Genomic DNA, 17,162 nt, shown 5'->3' with positions numbered 1-17,162 from the left:
TGAGTGAATGCCAGTGAGCTCTGACTGAGACAGGTACCAAAGAGGGACCCAGGAATGTGAGTTCCTAGATGGCAGGAACTTTTCTGTTTTTTTTTTTTTTTTTTAAAGATTTTATTTATTTATTTGAGAGAGAGAGAATGAGAGACAGAGAGCATGAGAGGGAGGAGGGTCAGAGGGAGAAGCAGACTCCCTGCTGAGCAGGGAGCCCGATGCGGGACTCGATCCCGGGACTCCAGGATCACGACCTAAGCCGAAGGCAGTCGCCCAACCAACTGAGCCACCCAGGCGCCCCTGGAACTTTTCTGTTTTATTCACCATTTTATGTCTAGAGATTGAAACAGTGCTTATAAGTTTTCAGATACTCGACAAATATTATTTAAATGAATTAAGATGTCTTTTTAAAAGGAAGGTGATTTTTCAGAGGAAAATGGATTCCCAGAGAAAGTAATAGAAAGAGAGAGTGGGGAGAAGGAAGGAAGAAAGCAGAGGAATCTGAATAACTGGACTTCCTTGTCCCAGACCTTGAAGAGCTGCAGTCACCCGGTGCCACCTTAAGCTTAACGCCTCTGAACATTTCTTTTGTGGTACCTGCAGCCAAAAAATGATCAGGAAACAATGGAAATATAATACTCATTAGGATGATATATCAACTAAAGTTAAAGTCTCTGAACTCTATATTACAAAAACATATGTGCTGGGGAAAGAAAAAAAGATATTTTTTTAAAGTGCCTGAGCTTTGAAATGGCATTAATTAATCTTTTCATAAAGAAGGATTATTGGGGTTTGTTTGCCTGATTAATTTCATAAGCTGAAATCATTACCTAAAGCAATCTTATATTTTTTCTTGGTGAAGTGAAAAATTTCTCACCCTCTTATTTTGGATTAGGACATGATTACAGAACACATTCTCACTGATTAATTTTTTTTTAAAAAAAACCTTTGGTTTAGTCACAAAACAAAGCCAACACATTGAATGGACTGGGTTCAATATTTGAGTTAGCAACTTCACATTCTATTCTCAGCTTTGTCACTCACTGAAGTGAAGGCTTGAGTTGCCTCACGAAAGCTTTGTCTCTATTGTCTTAGATGGTAAAATTATTATCAATTACTATTTCCTTTAAGGGATTTAATGTAGTAAATTAATTAACATGCTACACTGTTCAAATATCCAAGGCAGTAAAAGTATGGATAATAGAAAAATAAGCAAGCCAATCTTGAGAAATATTTCTGAGAAACTGAGTTGACTGGATTCTACCCCGGTATTCTGCCTAACATCTTCACAAGATACCGCAGACCAGCAAGTCTTTGGCTGTAGTAAATATTGCAACCATTTTCTCTTTAACTACAATCAAATTGGTAAGAATAAACATAATTATTCTTCTATATATGCCTCATATGGCAACTTATCACAGTGTGGGATAAAGTGTAAAGGACTTCTCTATGGGTTTTGTGGGAGGTGAAGTACAAAGGACTTCTTTAGTTGTTTTTCTATCACAGACTCAGCAAGTCTCCTTATGTCACAGATTAATACTGCAAATAAGATGTTCAGAAATAAACCAGACAAAAGTGATAAAAAGGAAACTGATGCTGCTCACTCTTGGTTGGGATTATGTGAAAGGAGACCAAACTGTAAGGTTACTTCTAGAGAGAAAGTATAGTAATACAGTGTGTCCTATATCCTGCCAAATAATAACAATAAAAATAGGGACTTACATAGTATAATAAAACTTTTATTTGTTATTCTTTCTTAGGTGTTTGAAGAGTAAATAGATGTTGTCATTAAGCCTAAATTAATAGTAAGGGAGAGGGTAAAAATGACTGCATGAAAAATTCCATATCCTTTCCACTCTGTGTTTCACACACACAACTTGCAAGAAAAGAAAAGGTGCCAGGCTTTCTTTTATCTCCATGTGTTTGCATGCACTGTATCCTCTGTCGGGAACACTTACATTCAACTAACTTACTCACCTGAACCAGTAGCTTCAAAAATTTATAAAAGTTGAGAGGTTTTTAGTGTACAAAATGACCCACTTGAGAGGTAAAAAGAAAATATTAGAATGCTTTATTTATTTATTGGTAATACATTTATTTATTTATCTGTTTATATATTTATTTTTAAAGTGAGCTCTGTGCCCAATGTGGGGCTTGCTCATGACCCTGAGATCAAGAGTCACATGCTTTACCAACTGAGCCAGCCAGGTACCCCAAGAATGTTATTTATATTTAAATTATTATTATTTTTTGTATTATATATAGTATACAATATATGTGTTTGGTAATACCTACATATGAGTCATAAATACATTTGAAAATACATATTTTGGAAATGTTCACAATTTATTTTACAACCCAAATGTCCATCAGTTGACAAATAGATAAAATGTGGTATAGCCACATAAAAGGGAGTATCATTTAACTATAATGGGGAATGAAGTATTTGATACATACTACAACACAGATGAACCTTGAAAATATGCTAAGTGAAAGAAGCCAATCACATATGAAATGTCTAGAACAGAGAAATCTATAGAGACATAAAGTAGATTAGTGGTTACCGAGGGCTGGGGGAGGGGGAAGGGGAGACTGAGTCAGTAGGAGGAAATGGTAAAGGGTACAGGGTTTCCTTTAGAGATAATGAAAATGTTCTAAATTGACTGTGGTGATAGTTGAAGATATGTATGAATACACCAAAAATCACTGAATTGCACACTTTAAATGGGTGAATTGTCCAGTATGTGAAATTATCTCAATAACACTCTTTAAAATAAAATAAAAAACTTTATTCTGCAGGTGTAATAAAACATTTTTGGAGACCAATGGTCTCAATACCTGATGATCCTACTTGGGTTTGTGTATCTAGAAAGATATGTTGCCATCTAGATTTAACTGGCTTTCTTTTGCTCCCTCAAACCTTCATGAGAATATATACCATGTTGTATTAATAACATGTAGTAACATTGTAGTTTGTCTCTTTAACCTGCTAAATTACAAACCATATATCCTCACCCCATGTCATGGACTAAAATAATTTTCAGGTGGCTTAAGCAATTAAAGTAAAAGTAAAAAACAATGAAAGAACTCCAGGAAGATACAGATGAATATTTAAACCATCTTTTTTTTTTTTTTTTTTTTTTTCAGAAACCTGGGAAACTTCAAAAAGTACTGAAACCCTGGGTTTCACTTGCTGAGCTTTGGGATTTCCAGGTGATTCTAATGTACAGAAAAGCTTGGGAACCATTGGTGTAGTGATGAAGGAGAAACAAGAAAAGGCATCTTAGAGAAATGGCCTTAAACAGCAACTGAATATTGAAGCAATATTGCATACAGAAGGCATTCCAGGAAGAGGAAGTTGTGACAGCGAAGGCTGAGGTGGGAAATAGGCTTGTATGTAGAAAAGTTTAGCCTGTACGGAGCATAGGATCCATGAGAGATGAGACTGGTGTGGCAGGCAAAGTTTAGCTATGTAGGGCTTTGTATGGCATGCAAAGGATTTTATCCTGTAGGAAATGAGATGCCATTAAAGAATTTTATGAAGGGGATTGACACATGATCAAGTTTGTTTTTAAGAAAAGCCACACACAGAATGCATTGGCAGGATCTGAGATTAGCAACAGAGATCTGTTGGCAGCCTGTTAGCAGGTTGTTAAAATAGTCCAACAGAAAAATTGTGGCTAAAAGGGTCACGGTAGGACATAAGGCACTAGAAACCTATAGGAAAGGGGTGGAGTTTGTTAAGAAAAATGTAGAGAGAACAGATTTGTTTTGAGGATATTGTAGTCTTTTCAGATCTAAATCTAATTCTATTCACTCAAGAAAATATGCAAACACTAACCCCTCATTGACATGTGATGAATGATGTTTTTCTCTAAAAATACATCTAGGTATCTAGACAATAAAATAGTATCCAAAATAATTCTCCCTGAGGTCTTGGATTTCACTTTCATTTTAGGAAATCTTTTTTTTTTTTTTAAAGATTTATTTATATTTTGAGAGAGAAGGAGGGGGAGTGGCAGAGGGAGAAAGAGAGAGATTGCTCAAGCAGACTCTCCACTCAGCCCGGAGCCTGATGGGCTCAATCTCACAGCCCCGAGATCATGACCTGAGCTGAAATCAAGAGTCAGATGTTCAACCAACTGACCTACCCAGGTGCCCCCAGTTTAGGAAATCTTAAGAAATTTTTTATTTTCTAAGTAAGATAATACATTTCCCTGAAGTTATAGTTTCTATATTTCCCAAGGTTCTTAAAAGAAAAATTATATATAAAAGAAAAACTAAAAAACACCAAGTAAATAAAATTAAAGCTCTTTTGTAAGGTACTATAAGCTCTAAAGATTGGGTAAATCTTCCCAATCAGAAAGTCCTTAACCACATTAAAGCTAGTGGTTGTCAAGATTAAACTGTTACCTGGTCCTCATCAAAACTGGGTACTGCTCATGCTTTCTGACTTGTAGATTATTTTTTCTATGGAATCAAGGTTCTGCAAACTAGTGAACTCTTGGTACAGAAATGAAGATGTTAAAAGGAGTGTGTCCTTTCCTCTAGGCAGCCTCATTTTTTCACTCCATCTCCCTCAGTGAAGCTTTCCTTTACTATAGCAGTTCTCACTGCTCTGAATGTCTCTAAATGTTATAGCTCATCTGTACACCAAAATTCAAGTAAGCACCTGAAATGCTATTATGAATACTGTTTAATTATGACTATTAGTTATTAATACAGTTTCAGTATTAAATATAAACTGCTTCCCATGAATTAGTCTTGTTCTACATAGCAGAGACCAGCTAATTTAGAACTAGAGAAAAACATTCTGTGGGTTTTGGGAGGGTTATTTAGCACAGTGCTATTAGATATTTATTCAAACCCAGTGGTTTTTTAACTCTGTACTGTGATGTATCACAGGAAGTATTTTTTCATATTAACTCTACACACATACATGTTTGATATATAGCTAACATATAAAACTGTATGTAAGGTTAAACCATATGAAATTACTGACATTCTGTTTTGTTTACCTACAAAAATGGCAGTTTTATATTGTTCAACAAAATATAAAGAAAAAAAATTTCAAAATTTCATAAAAGAATATTTACCCTGGCCACATGTGATACATTCTATGTTTTCTGGTCTATGCCATTTAATTAAATAAAAAAATGTTGATTAAGATAAGCTACTGATTTTTATGATCCACCAATGAAGTACTGGCTACAGTTTGGAAAATCCTGCTCTAACCTCTAATCTGTAGTCTAAACTATCAGATAAAGGGACTCACAGAAGAGCGGAAGGTAAAGAGGAAGCAAGGAGTAAAGATGGTGCAAATGCTTGGAAACTCTGTGCCCTTAGCAGAACTGGCAAGGATCATACTAACTGGAAAGAATTCAGAGATTGAAGATTTTGACTGAATCTTTTCTGATTTGACACAACTTAACTGATCACATCACACAAAATGTGATTCAACATAGCTGACTGACAGTGTTCAGAATGAGGGTTATTCCTTGGGACACAGTGATATTTTTGTTGTTGTTTTGTTTTGTTTTGTTTTTATAGGTGATTCTGATGTTTGAAAACCACTCCTCTAATGTTGGGTAGAGGAGTGGTTCTCAAGCTGTGACCCTGAACCTAAAGCATCAGCAGCACCTGGGAGCTTATTTGAAATGCAAATTATCGGACCCCATCCCATACCTACTGAATCTGAAACTCTAGGGGTGAGGCTCAGCAATCACAGTGATGTGTTTTATAATGTTCTATCCCCCAAAACTTTACATGTAATGCCAGTTTTCTTTCTACGGAGAGAGGAAGTCCATAGGGAATATTTCTGTCTGACATTTGTTTTCTTCCTTTCTAGAAGATCATCATTATGCTAGATGAACTGAAACTTCCCATGCTGTTAAGATTTTCTAAAAGTGAAGCTTACCCAGTTCTGTTAATAACTAGTGACACAATACAGATGATAACAGATTGTGGGCATACTGCTTATATTCTGATTAGGCGTTTAGCTTATTAAAAATGATGTTTACGTAAAGATCTTGTACATATGCTTAATTATTAGCCATTCTGGCAATGAAAACCAGAAAACACAAGCTCTTATCCAAATGAGTAAAATACTATCAGGCAGATGCGGACACATACCTGAACAGGTATCACTATCAACGCTAAGGTAGCTAACTTAGAGTAGACTTCAAGCAAGGCACAGGTGTGCAGGCTAACATGGAAGCAGTAAGAATGCTGTTAGCTTGCTTATTGGTGCTTGAATTGTGTGCATGCACACTAGCCCCTCTCGTCCTTTCTGTTACCAACAGCTTTATCTGATGGAACAGTGTTGACAGAACTTGAACTGGTGCCAGCCCTACTGATGAGGAACAAGGTGGAACAGTTGCTGGCTGGAGGGAATGTTTCCTTTTTAGGAAGTAGCAGTAAGATGATATATAGAAACATGGTTGGAATGGAACTATCACAAGTTGCCGATAAAAGAAATGTTTTTAGTTTTTAGGAAACAAAGGATCAAAGAAACTAAAACAAGTGGCTGATGTAGAAAAGAAGATACCCAAACAATGAGATGAAAAATATAAATCTAAAGGAAATACTAAGTGGCCACATAGCTATGCATACTAGCAACCAAACTGAGTTCTACTTGATGCAAGCTTATGCTTGGTCCTTTTACATCAGCAGATTAAGCAGGAGAGTAATAGTAAAGACAAGAACAGTAGTCCTAGTCAGCTGAGAGACCTGACTTCTCACCATGCTAGCCAAAAACCATAAACAACCTATGATGTCCATATAAAAATCAGATAGAAAAGAAATTGCTTATCTGATTGCGGGAAAGAAGTAAAACTCAAGACAGGTAACTTTTATAACTGTAAAAGCTAGTAAGGGCAAATGGAAATACTAGTTTCATTAATAAACACCTTTCTTAAACTTTGCATAGATGTATTGTCAAGTCCCAGACCAATATAGCCCAAGTGCTTGCTTCTGCTCCATCCTCTAACCTCATGTCAGAACCTAAGGGGAGCCACTGTGTCTTCTTCACTGAATAGGGAACTTGAATGTCCTTCACTCCATTCTCCACAAGTTTTGTGAACCTGAACATCTGTTTATCCACAATGTAATGATAAATAATAACCTTGACATTCACCAAAAGGAACCACAAAATCCGGAAGTGTATTTTGAAATGTCAAAGAGGGAAAAAAATCACATTCAGGATAGTTTTAGGTGTTAGATATTTCATTATACGCATTTACTATATACATTATATAATGTGTACACATTTATAGTCTATGTATATAGGCATAGCTAGTATATTAGTATCTCAGCATATTTAAATACCTTAAATAATTCCTTTTAGGTAAACAAGTGTACAAGTATCTTTTTCTCTACCACCTAATGAAATAGATGACAATCATGCCTGCTCATGTTACTTGATTAAAAATAAATTTTATTTAGCATTTGGAATATTTTGATTGTGGTTCTGGCTTGAATGGCTGCTAGGAGAGAGAATTTTCAGTAAAGAGGAGAGGGGAATGATGTGGGAAAAACCTGGAGGAATCTGATAGCAAAGCAACATATTCTGATAATCCATTTTGTTAAAAAGTACATAATGGTAGTAAATAATATATCAGTAGCTGATTTATCTATTACAAAAGTACTTTAATCCAAGATACAGGAATTAAATATGCAGTGTTTGGGTTTTGTTTTTTTTTTTTTTTTCATTTTAAGATGACAGGCAAAAAAAAAAAGCAGATTCATAATCACTTTTATGGAGGTAAAGGCTCTCTTGACTCACATGAAAGATTATACAGTATTCCACAAAATGTTGTACTAGCTATTGACTGGGAAGAGGATTGCAGTTGCTATCAGGCAATTTAGGTCCTAACAGCTGTGTTGGTGTTCTTGGGGAAAAATTAATTATCTGAGCCACAATTTTTTTGTGCAAAATACTACCTGTCCTACTTTCCTCATGGGTTCTTGTAAGAGACAAATGAGGGCAGGGGGCAAAAATAAAAAGGTATAAAGTTACTCACAAGTATGGACTTGTGTTAAAGACACAGTTGACTGCCCAAGTAATAATTCTTCTACCTTCTTTTTTTTGCTAACAAAATCCAGAATGTTCAGTATCAGGGGACAAATCATGACTGAAGCCATTCAGTTCATCTTTCATCTTTGATTTCACTCATTCCTTTTCCAATATTTTTTTGAATGCCCACTACATGCCAAATATTTCTTAGAGAAAACAGACAAAAATTCCAGTGGGGAAGACAGAAAACAGTAAATAAGTAAAACACACAATGTATCAGAAGGTGATAATATAATACAGAGAACAATGAAGTAAGGAAGCACGGTTTAGGGAGTGCCCAGCAGAAGTGGTCAGAGAAGGCTTCACTGAGAAAAAGACCTGAGAGGTAAGGGAATGAGTCATGTGGATTATCAGGAGGAATTGCAGTCCGGACAGGGTAACAGCATGCGTAATGGCCCTGAGGCAGGGAGCATGCCAAACCTACTCAGAGCAAAGAGGCTGCTCTGCCTCCACTCACAGAGTGAAGGAGAGAGAAGTAAAAGGAGATGAAACCAGAGGTAAAAAGGAGGTGGGGCATAGATTATGCAAACCCTTGTAGACAAACATAGGGGCTTTAGCTTTTAAGAAACCCACTGGTGAGTTAAAGAAAGAAGTGTGACAAGATCTGACTTAGATTTTTGAAGGACTATCCTGGCTACTATATTGAGAATAGACTTTCAGAGGTCTAGAAACAGAAACCAGTTACTAGACAACTGCACTAATCTAGGTGAGAAATGGTTGTGGCTCCCACCAGCGTGGTAACAGAAGTGGCTAGGTTATATATCCTAGATTTGTTGATCAGTTGGATGAGTGGTATAAAAGAAAGAGAGGAGTCAAGGGTGACTCAAAGATTAACTGAGATAGGGAAGATTTCAGGAGGAACAGGTTTGGAAGATAAGATCAGTAGTTCAATTTGGGACATGTTAGGTTTAAGATGTCTATTAAACACTTTGGAATTTATAAGCATATAGATGATATTTAAATCCATAAGGTTAAAAGACACCAGTAAAGAAGTAAGTATAGTATAAGCAGAAATGAGAGGTCAGGTAAAAGGGTGATTCAGAGAGGAGGGAGTGATCAACAGTGCAGGTGAGTTGGTAGTTGTGGTGAAAGAAGTTTTCCTCTGCTTACTTATAGTTGAGAAATCCCACTCCGCTTTGCCATTGATTGGTCCAGGTCACATGTTCACTCTCAGTAGATCCACTTTTGGCCAGTGATATGCCAAGGGAAGTCTGGTGGGGGTTCTGGGAAAGATTTTCTTTCCCAGTAAGAGAAGGGTCCAGAAAGAGAAAGATTCTTGCATCTACCTTTCCTTCTGCTATGGATGCTGTTCTATGAAGACACTATGCTTCGTGCTGCTACAGACATCTTGTGACAGTGAGGGGAGATCTATAATGTGTGTGTCAATAACTTTGCAAATATGGGTAGAATATAAGGTCCAGTAAGGCAGAGGCCTTTTTTTTTTCAACTTGAGGTATAATTAACAAATAAAATTTTAAGACATTTAAAGTTTACACTGCAATGATTTGATATGCATATACATTGCAAGGGATTCCAGAGGCCTTTATTTTGTTAACTGGTGATTCCAAAGTATCAAAAATGTACCTGGCACATAGTATGCACTCAATAAGTATTTGTTAAATAAATGAACTATGATCAAGATGGATGTTTTTCAGAAATTCATGGTATATTGGGGCACCCGGGTGGCTCAGTCGTTAAGCGTCTGCCTTCGGCTTGGGTCATGATCCCAGGGTCCTGGGATCGAGCCCCGCATCAGGCTCCCTGCTCTGTGGGGAGCCTGCTTCTCCCTCTCCCGCTCCCCCTGCTTGTGTTCCCTCTCTCGCTGTGTCTCTCTCTGTCAAATAAATAAAATCTTTAAAAAAAAAAAAAAGAAAAGAAATTCATGGTATATTGATGTACACCAGCAAATAAAGAGATAATTATACTCCTATGCTCTAAGTGGTAAGATGGGGTAAGTACAGGGTGCTAAGAAGTAGAAGCAGGTTTAGCTGACTTTGACTCGAAATGCAGTGAACTTCCCAGATTGTGAAAATCAGCTTGCTACTGTTTGAATGCTCATTATAAAATGTTTTGTCCTGTATCAGTATTTTCTGATAATTTCTTGAATTCCTTTATAAAAATAAATATATTTCACATAATCCTTATACCTCTCCTTAGTGAGACACAAATAGGGCCATGATCTAGGGTAACATTTGTTTTATTCATTAACTTCATTTTTCCCCCCTTGTCTCCATCTTTTTTTGACCTAGGAGTACAATCATACTGATGAAATATTTTACCACAGCTATCACCAGTTTTTATTGAAAAGCATACAGGATGCCCTGTTTTAGACATTTAAGAGTTTCGATGTCTGTTTTTTTCTTTAGAAGAGTTATATTTCTATGTTCCATGCCAGCATTCTCTTTCCCTCTTTCATTTTAGCAGATACCATTATCTTTTTCTTCTGGAATCATTTTTGTATACATGAGTACAATGAGCTCCTTCACCATATGACGGAAAATAAAGTACTTACGATTTTATTATAGGAGCACACATGTGGCATTATATGCAAAGGAATAAAATGAAAGCTGAAGTGTCCACAAGATGGACTAAAACCATATTTATGCTGCTGAGGGCAAGAAAAATTATTTAGTCTACAGTAACAAGTAAGTAGCAGCAAAACAAATATTTGGTTGACTGGAAAGCCAATGTTTTCATTACTTGTTATAAGCATAAAAGCTAAAAACAGTCTGACCAAGCACATTCTGACAGCAAATAACACATGTATTCATCAATCTTGTGGTGTATATAAAACTGTGACTCTTAAATAACTTAAGAGTCTTAACTATGCCTTAAATATAATATATATACATATATTAATTTATATATAATTTACGTACAATATATAATATGCTTTTATAATATATAGCTATATCATTTATTTATTTTAAAAAGATCTGCTGCAAATTTTTTTCTTTACTAGTATAATGTATAACACCTCCTGCCCTTAAAAATGCTTTAATCTAACAGAAGTAGAACAAATAATTATAAAATTTGTATGGAACCCCAAAAGACCCTGAATAGCTAAAGCGATCCTGAAAAAGAAGAACAAAACTGGAGGTATCACAATCCCAGATTTCAAGATATACTACAAAGCTGTAGTATCAAAACAGTATGGTTGAGACACATAGATCAATGGAACAGGATAGAAAGCCCCAAATAAGCCTATGATTATATGGCCAATTAATCTTTGACAAAGGAAGCAAGAATATGCAATGGGAAAAAGACAGTCTTTTCACCAAGTGGTGTTGGGAAAACTAGACAGCTACATGCAAAAGAATGAAACTGGACCACTTTCTTACACACACAAAAAAATCAACTCCAAATGGATTAAAGACCTAAATGTGAGACCTGAAACCATAAAAATCCTAGAAGAGAGCATAGGCAGTAATTTCTCTGACATGAATCATTGCAACATTTTTCTAGATATGTCTCCTGATGCAAGGGAAACAAAAGCAAAAGTAAATGATTGGGACTACATCAAGATAAAAAGCTTCTACAAAGCAAAGGAAACAGTCAATAAAACTAAAAATCAACCCACTGAATGGGAGAAGATATTTGCAAATGACATATCTGATAAAGGGTTAGAATCCAAAATATGTAAAGAACTTGTATAACTCAACACCAAAAAAACAAATAATCCAATTAAAAAAAGGAAAGATGTGAAAAGACATCCAGATGGCCAACAGACACATGAAAAGATGCTTAACATTGCTCATCATCAGGGAAATGCACATCAAAACCACAATGGGATATCACCTCACACCTGTAGGAATGGCTAAAATCAGAAACACAAGAAACAAGTGTTGGTGACGATGTGGAGAAAAAGGAACCCTAGTGTACTGTTTGTGGGAATGCAAACTGGTACAGCCATTATGGAAAACAGTATAGAGGTTCCTCAAAAAATTAACAATAGAACTACCCTATGATCCAGTAATTCCACTACTGGGTATTTACCCAAATAATATGAAAATACTATTTTTTAAAGATTTTATTTATTTATTAGAGAGAGAGAGAGAGAAAAAGAGAGAGGGAGAGAGAGAGGGAGAAGCAGACTCCCCACTGAGCAGGGAGCCTGATGTGGGGCTCAATCCCCTGAGATCATGACCTGAGCCGAAGCAGATGCTTAACCAACTAAGCTACCCAAGCGCTCCTGAAAATACTATTTTGAAAAGATACATGCACCCCTATGTTTATGGCAGCATTATTTATAATAGCCAAATTACGGAAGCAACCCAAGGATCCACTGATAGATGGATGGATGAAAAGAACTTGTGGTATACATACACAATGGAATATTACTCAGCCACAAAAAAGAATGAAATCTTGCCGTTTGCAAAAACATGGATTGATCTAGAGGGTATATAATACTAAGTGAAATAAATCAGAGAAAGACTGATTTCATATGGTTTCACTTTTATGTGGAATTTAAGAAACAAAACAAATGAAGATAAAAAGAGACAAACCAAAAAGCACTCTTAACTTTAAGGAACAAACTGGTGGTTACTAGACAGGAGGTGGGTGGGGCAGGTTAGGTGAAACAGGTGAAGGGGATTAAAAGTACACTTATCCTGAATGAGCACTGAGTAATGTATAGAATTGTTGAATCACTACGTTGTACACCTGAAATATAACACTGTATATTAACTATACTGGCATTAAAACAACAAGAACAATAACAACAAGTGCTTTAATCTAGTATAATATACTCACCATGCTATCAATAAACTATTTGTCTACACATATAAATAACTGCCTTGATAATCTGCAAAACAGTTATAATTTGCTGAATGCTTGCTATGCTAAGAAGTCTGTGGTTGGTGACATATATTATTTAGTATCTTAAAACAAATTTACTTACTTATTATTATTCCCATCTTACAGGTAAGGAAACTGAGCTCAGAAGTGACTTGCCCAAGATCGCCTATCCCCCAAATCATGAAGCCCTCATCTGTCTGAGGTAGGATTCCGTGAAATCATACTCCTCATCGTGCAGCAGAGGGGCTAAAATGTCTCACAAATGTAAGATTTTTGCATTTAGCAATTTAACTGATAAAAATTTTCTGCAATAAATGTGTTAAATTCTTTTTTTTCTTTTTTTTTTTTTAGGGAGAGAGAGAGTGTGTGCAGGGGTGGGGTAAGGGGCAGAGGGAGAAAGAGAGAGAGAATCTTAAGCCTCGACTCGGGGCTCGATCTCACGACCCTGAGATTGTGACCTGAACCGAAATCAAGAGTTGGACACTTAACTGAGTCATCCAGGTGCCCCTACATATGTGTTAATTTTTAAATGATGTATTTGCCTGAGTAAAAAAATAGCAAAGGTACAAGGATTCTTGGTATTGGTTACAATTATGGAAGGAGAGAAAGAATAGAATGTACCGTGGTATGGGGACTATAATTAGTCTATCAGTATTTCTCTCTGCTCTGTTGGCTGAGAAAGCCTAGGAGCAATAGGAATGAGCACACCTAGCACCCACATACTGATTTCTAAATACTATTCTCCACTAAAAGAAAACAGAGCTCCTTAGAAAAAAGGGTGATTCCAGGGCAGGGGCAAGGAAAGTATAAGTATAGAACATCTAGTTAAATCAGAAAATAAGGAAGCACTCAAAATAATGGCAAAATATCAAAAGAACACAGGAACCAGGCTGAGGGGGCTCCCACTGGCCAAATAAAATAAAAATATTTATTTTGAGCACCAAAATAAATAATGATAAAAACAGACTATAACCCATGAAATAAGATTCCATGATATACTTAAGTAAATGGAGAAAGGATGATTTTTTTTTTAAAGATTTTATTTATTTATTTGACAGAGAGAAAGAGAACACAAGCAGGGGGAGTGGGAGAGGGAGAAGTAGGCTTCCCGCCGAGCAGGGGGGAGCCCGATGTGGGCCTGAGCTGAACGCAGACGCTTAACCGCTTAACGACTGAGCCATCCAGGTGCCCCGGGAAGATCTTTTTTTATAATGGAATGCAAAGTATAAATATAAAAGGAATGATGGAGTTAGAAAATGATCAGTGAATGCTAAAACTAATGGGTAAAAGTTTGATGAGATCTGACATATTTACACAATCTTAAAAATTTGCTTATAACTAAATTTGATACATTATCCTAGCTTGGTTTCTGGACTAGGAAAAAAACTAAATAGGTCTAAAGGACATTTGAAAAACAACAAAATATGAATTTTGACTGTGAACTAGATAGTAGTATTATATCAATGTTAAATTTCTTGATCTTGATAATTATATTGGTTATGTAAGAGAAAGTCCTTCTTTTTAAGAAATATATGCTTAGGCATTTAGAGGAAAGATCTATCACTAAGGTGCAGTCAAATTGTTCAAGAAAAAAAATTATGTATATATACAAACATATATACATACATAGAGCACATGCAAATGTAACAAAATATAAGCCACTGGTGAACTGAAGTAAAGATATATAAGGGTTCATTGTAATGTTCTTGTAACTTTTCTCTAACTTTAAAACTTTTTTTAAAAAAAAGTAATCATCTCTTCTGAGACTAAGGGAGACTAAGGAAAAATAAATTTTTCTAGGCTTAAAAAAAAGAGATTTAATACTATTCAATACACAGGTGACCCTTGAACAATTTGGACATTAGAGGGGCAGAGCCCCAGGGCAGTCAGAAATTTGCATGTAATTTTTGACTCCTCCAAAACTTAACTACTAAAAGCATACTGTGGACAGATAATATAAACAGTTGATTAACACATAATTTATATATCTATTATATACTATATTCTTACAATAAAGTAAGCTAAAGAAAAGAAAATGCTAAGAAAATCATAAAGAAGGAATACCTTTACACTACTGTACTGTAAAAAAATCCATGTATAAGTGGACCTGGTCAGTTCAAACTCCTGTTGCTCAAGAGTCAACATATATCCAATGAACAGCTCATTTATAAGACCTGATGCTGTGTCCTACAGATTAGCTAGAGCAGTAGTTCTGAGTGTGGTACCCATACTGAACCTGCACCAGCAGCTTTACTTGAAAACTTGATAGAAATGCAAATTATTCAGGGGCGCCTGGGTGGCTCAGTCAGTTAAGCATCTGCCTTTGGCTTGGGAGGGTCCTGGGATCGAGCCCCACTTAGGGCTCTCTGCTCAGTGGGGAGCCTGCTCCTCCCTCTGCCTGCCACTCTGCCTACATGTGCTCTCTCTGTCAAATAAATAAATAAAATCTTAAAATGCAAATTATTCAGCTCCACTCCAGACGTATTTATGTTCTACTGATAGATATAGGGCTGTAATAGGGGATAAAATGATATACCACTTGAAATCAAGATTATGGAGCAGAGGTAGATGGTTTTTTTAAACTTAATTTCGTATGCAATGAGACACTACTAAAAGTTTGTGGGCCAAGGAATAACATAATAAGTATATTAAGATCACTCTAGTACCAGTGTATGGAATGGGTCACTTCTAGGGAGATTCTAGAGGAAAAGACCAGTTTAAGTTTCTTGTAATAGTGCCAAGAAAGATGTATTAAGACCCTGAACTAGCCTATGGGACGAAAAGACAATAGATGAGAGATGCCACAACGGGTGAGTGCCTCAGAGTTATCACTTGGCTGAATGTGACACAGGCTCAGGGTAAGGAACCAAGTATAAGGACAAGGTGAGGGGTGAGGAAAAGACGAGCGCCATTAAAGGTTAATGAGGTTTCAAGCCTGGATGGCTGATAGAACAGTCTGGATGCAGATGAATTTAAGGAAACTTCCTATAGCTGGGCCTTTTAAAGGCCAAGGATCCCAGCCTAATAATCTTATAAAAGCATGTTCTTCTAAACAGTGTCAAGTAAGGAAGCCGGTGAGTCCAGCCTTATGATTCTATAAAGCATGTTCCTGTAAACAGTGTCATGTAAGGAAGTGTTTTTCAGACTTGCAGATTTTAAAGATTTGTAAACATTCCAAACAAGCTTTAATGGATGAGTTGCTTTTTAATTTTACAAATTAAGAACTTTAAAAAACACTTCTATTAGCTGTCGCGAGTGTAACTTGGTAAAACCACTCTGGAAGAAATGGCAATATCTAGAGGAGCCAGAGGTGTGCGTACTCCACAGAGTATGGTTTGTGCATAGCGTATTTGCTAAGAACATACATCAGTTCAATCGGGCCTCTGACGTGTCCTACCTACAGGATTTTGGACAATTTATTTAACCACTATAACTCAGTTTCTTTATCTGTATAATGTGGATAATAATAGTGTCTATCTATTGTTTTGAGAATTAAATAAATACATACGAGACACTTAGAACAGTTCTTGGCACACAGCATTGGTAAACATCTGCTATTGCAATTACGATGATAATGACAACCCAGACCCAGCAATTCCATTTCAAGACATATTCTAAAAAAACTCTTGTTTATATGCACAGGAGAAATGTATAAGGGTGCTTTCTGCAAAGTGTTTAAAGTAGAAAATACATGGGAACAACCTCAAAGTCCATGAAGAGGAGAAAAATAAACTGGCATAAGCATTCAGTGACTGTATCATTTAAAATGAATAAACATGTACTACATTTAAAAACATGGATAAGTGTGGAAAGCATAATGTTAAGTAAAAAAAACAAGGCGTGGTCAGACACATGCCATTTGATACCACTTATATAAAGTGGCATACTCAACAATATTATTACCTTAAACAGCTACATACAAACCTATGTAGTAAAAGGTTAAAAACATGCACAGGAAGGAAACACGTTCACTTCTGGGTAGTGGATACTTTTGTGGGAGAGAGAAATGAAACTGAAGAGTATACAGTGGACTTAAACAGTATCTGTAAAGTTTGTATTTTAAAAAAATCTAAAATAAATACAAAAAAATATGATTTGGGTAAAAAACCAGGTTAAATCCCTGTACTTTTCTATGTGCTTAAAATACTTCACAAGGTAAAGTCAAAAGCAAAAGAAAAAATGACAGTCCACCAATATGTTTTAAAAAATCACAACATTTTAATGTTTTTATTTTGAAATAATTTTAAACTTACAGAAAAGTTAAATGTAATATGGAGTAATACGAAAACTCATATTTTCT

At 35.9% G+C, this 17,162-nt stretch overlaps 1 protein-coding gene across 2 annotated transcripts in view; it reads right to left on the bottom strand.

Moving 5' to 3' along the window:
- The window catches only part of CWC27 (CWC27 spliceosome associated cyclophilin), a 200,368-nt gene that overhangs the window by 54,349 nt on the left and 128,857 nt on the right, over positions 1–17,162 (bottom strand). The gene's annotated exons all lie outside the window — the stretch shown is intronic.

Source organism: Mirounga angustirostris, unplaced genomic scaffold, assembly GCF_029215605.1.
Source record: "Mirounga angustirostris isolate CCGP_5_RB_7025 unplaced genomic scaffold, mMirAng1.0.hap1 SCAF_7, whole genome shotgun sequence".
Taxonomy (NCBI): domain Eukaryota; kingdom Metazoa; phylum Chordata; class Mammalia; order Carnivora; family Phocidae; genus Mirounga; species Mirounga angustirostris.
This window is presented reverse-complemented; position numbering and strand designations above follow the sequence as displayed.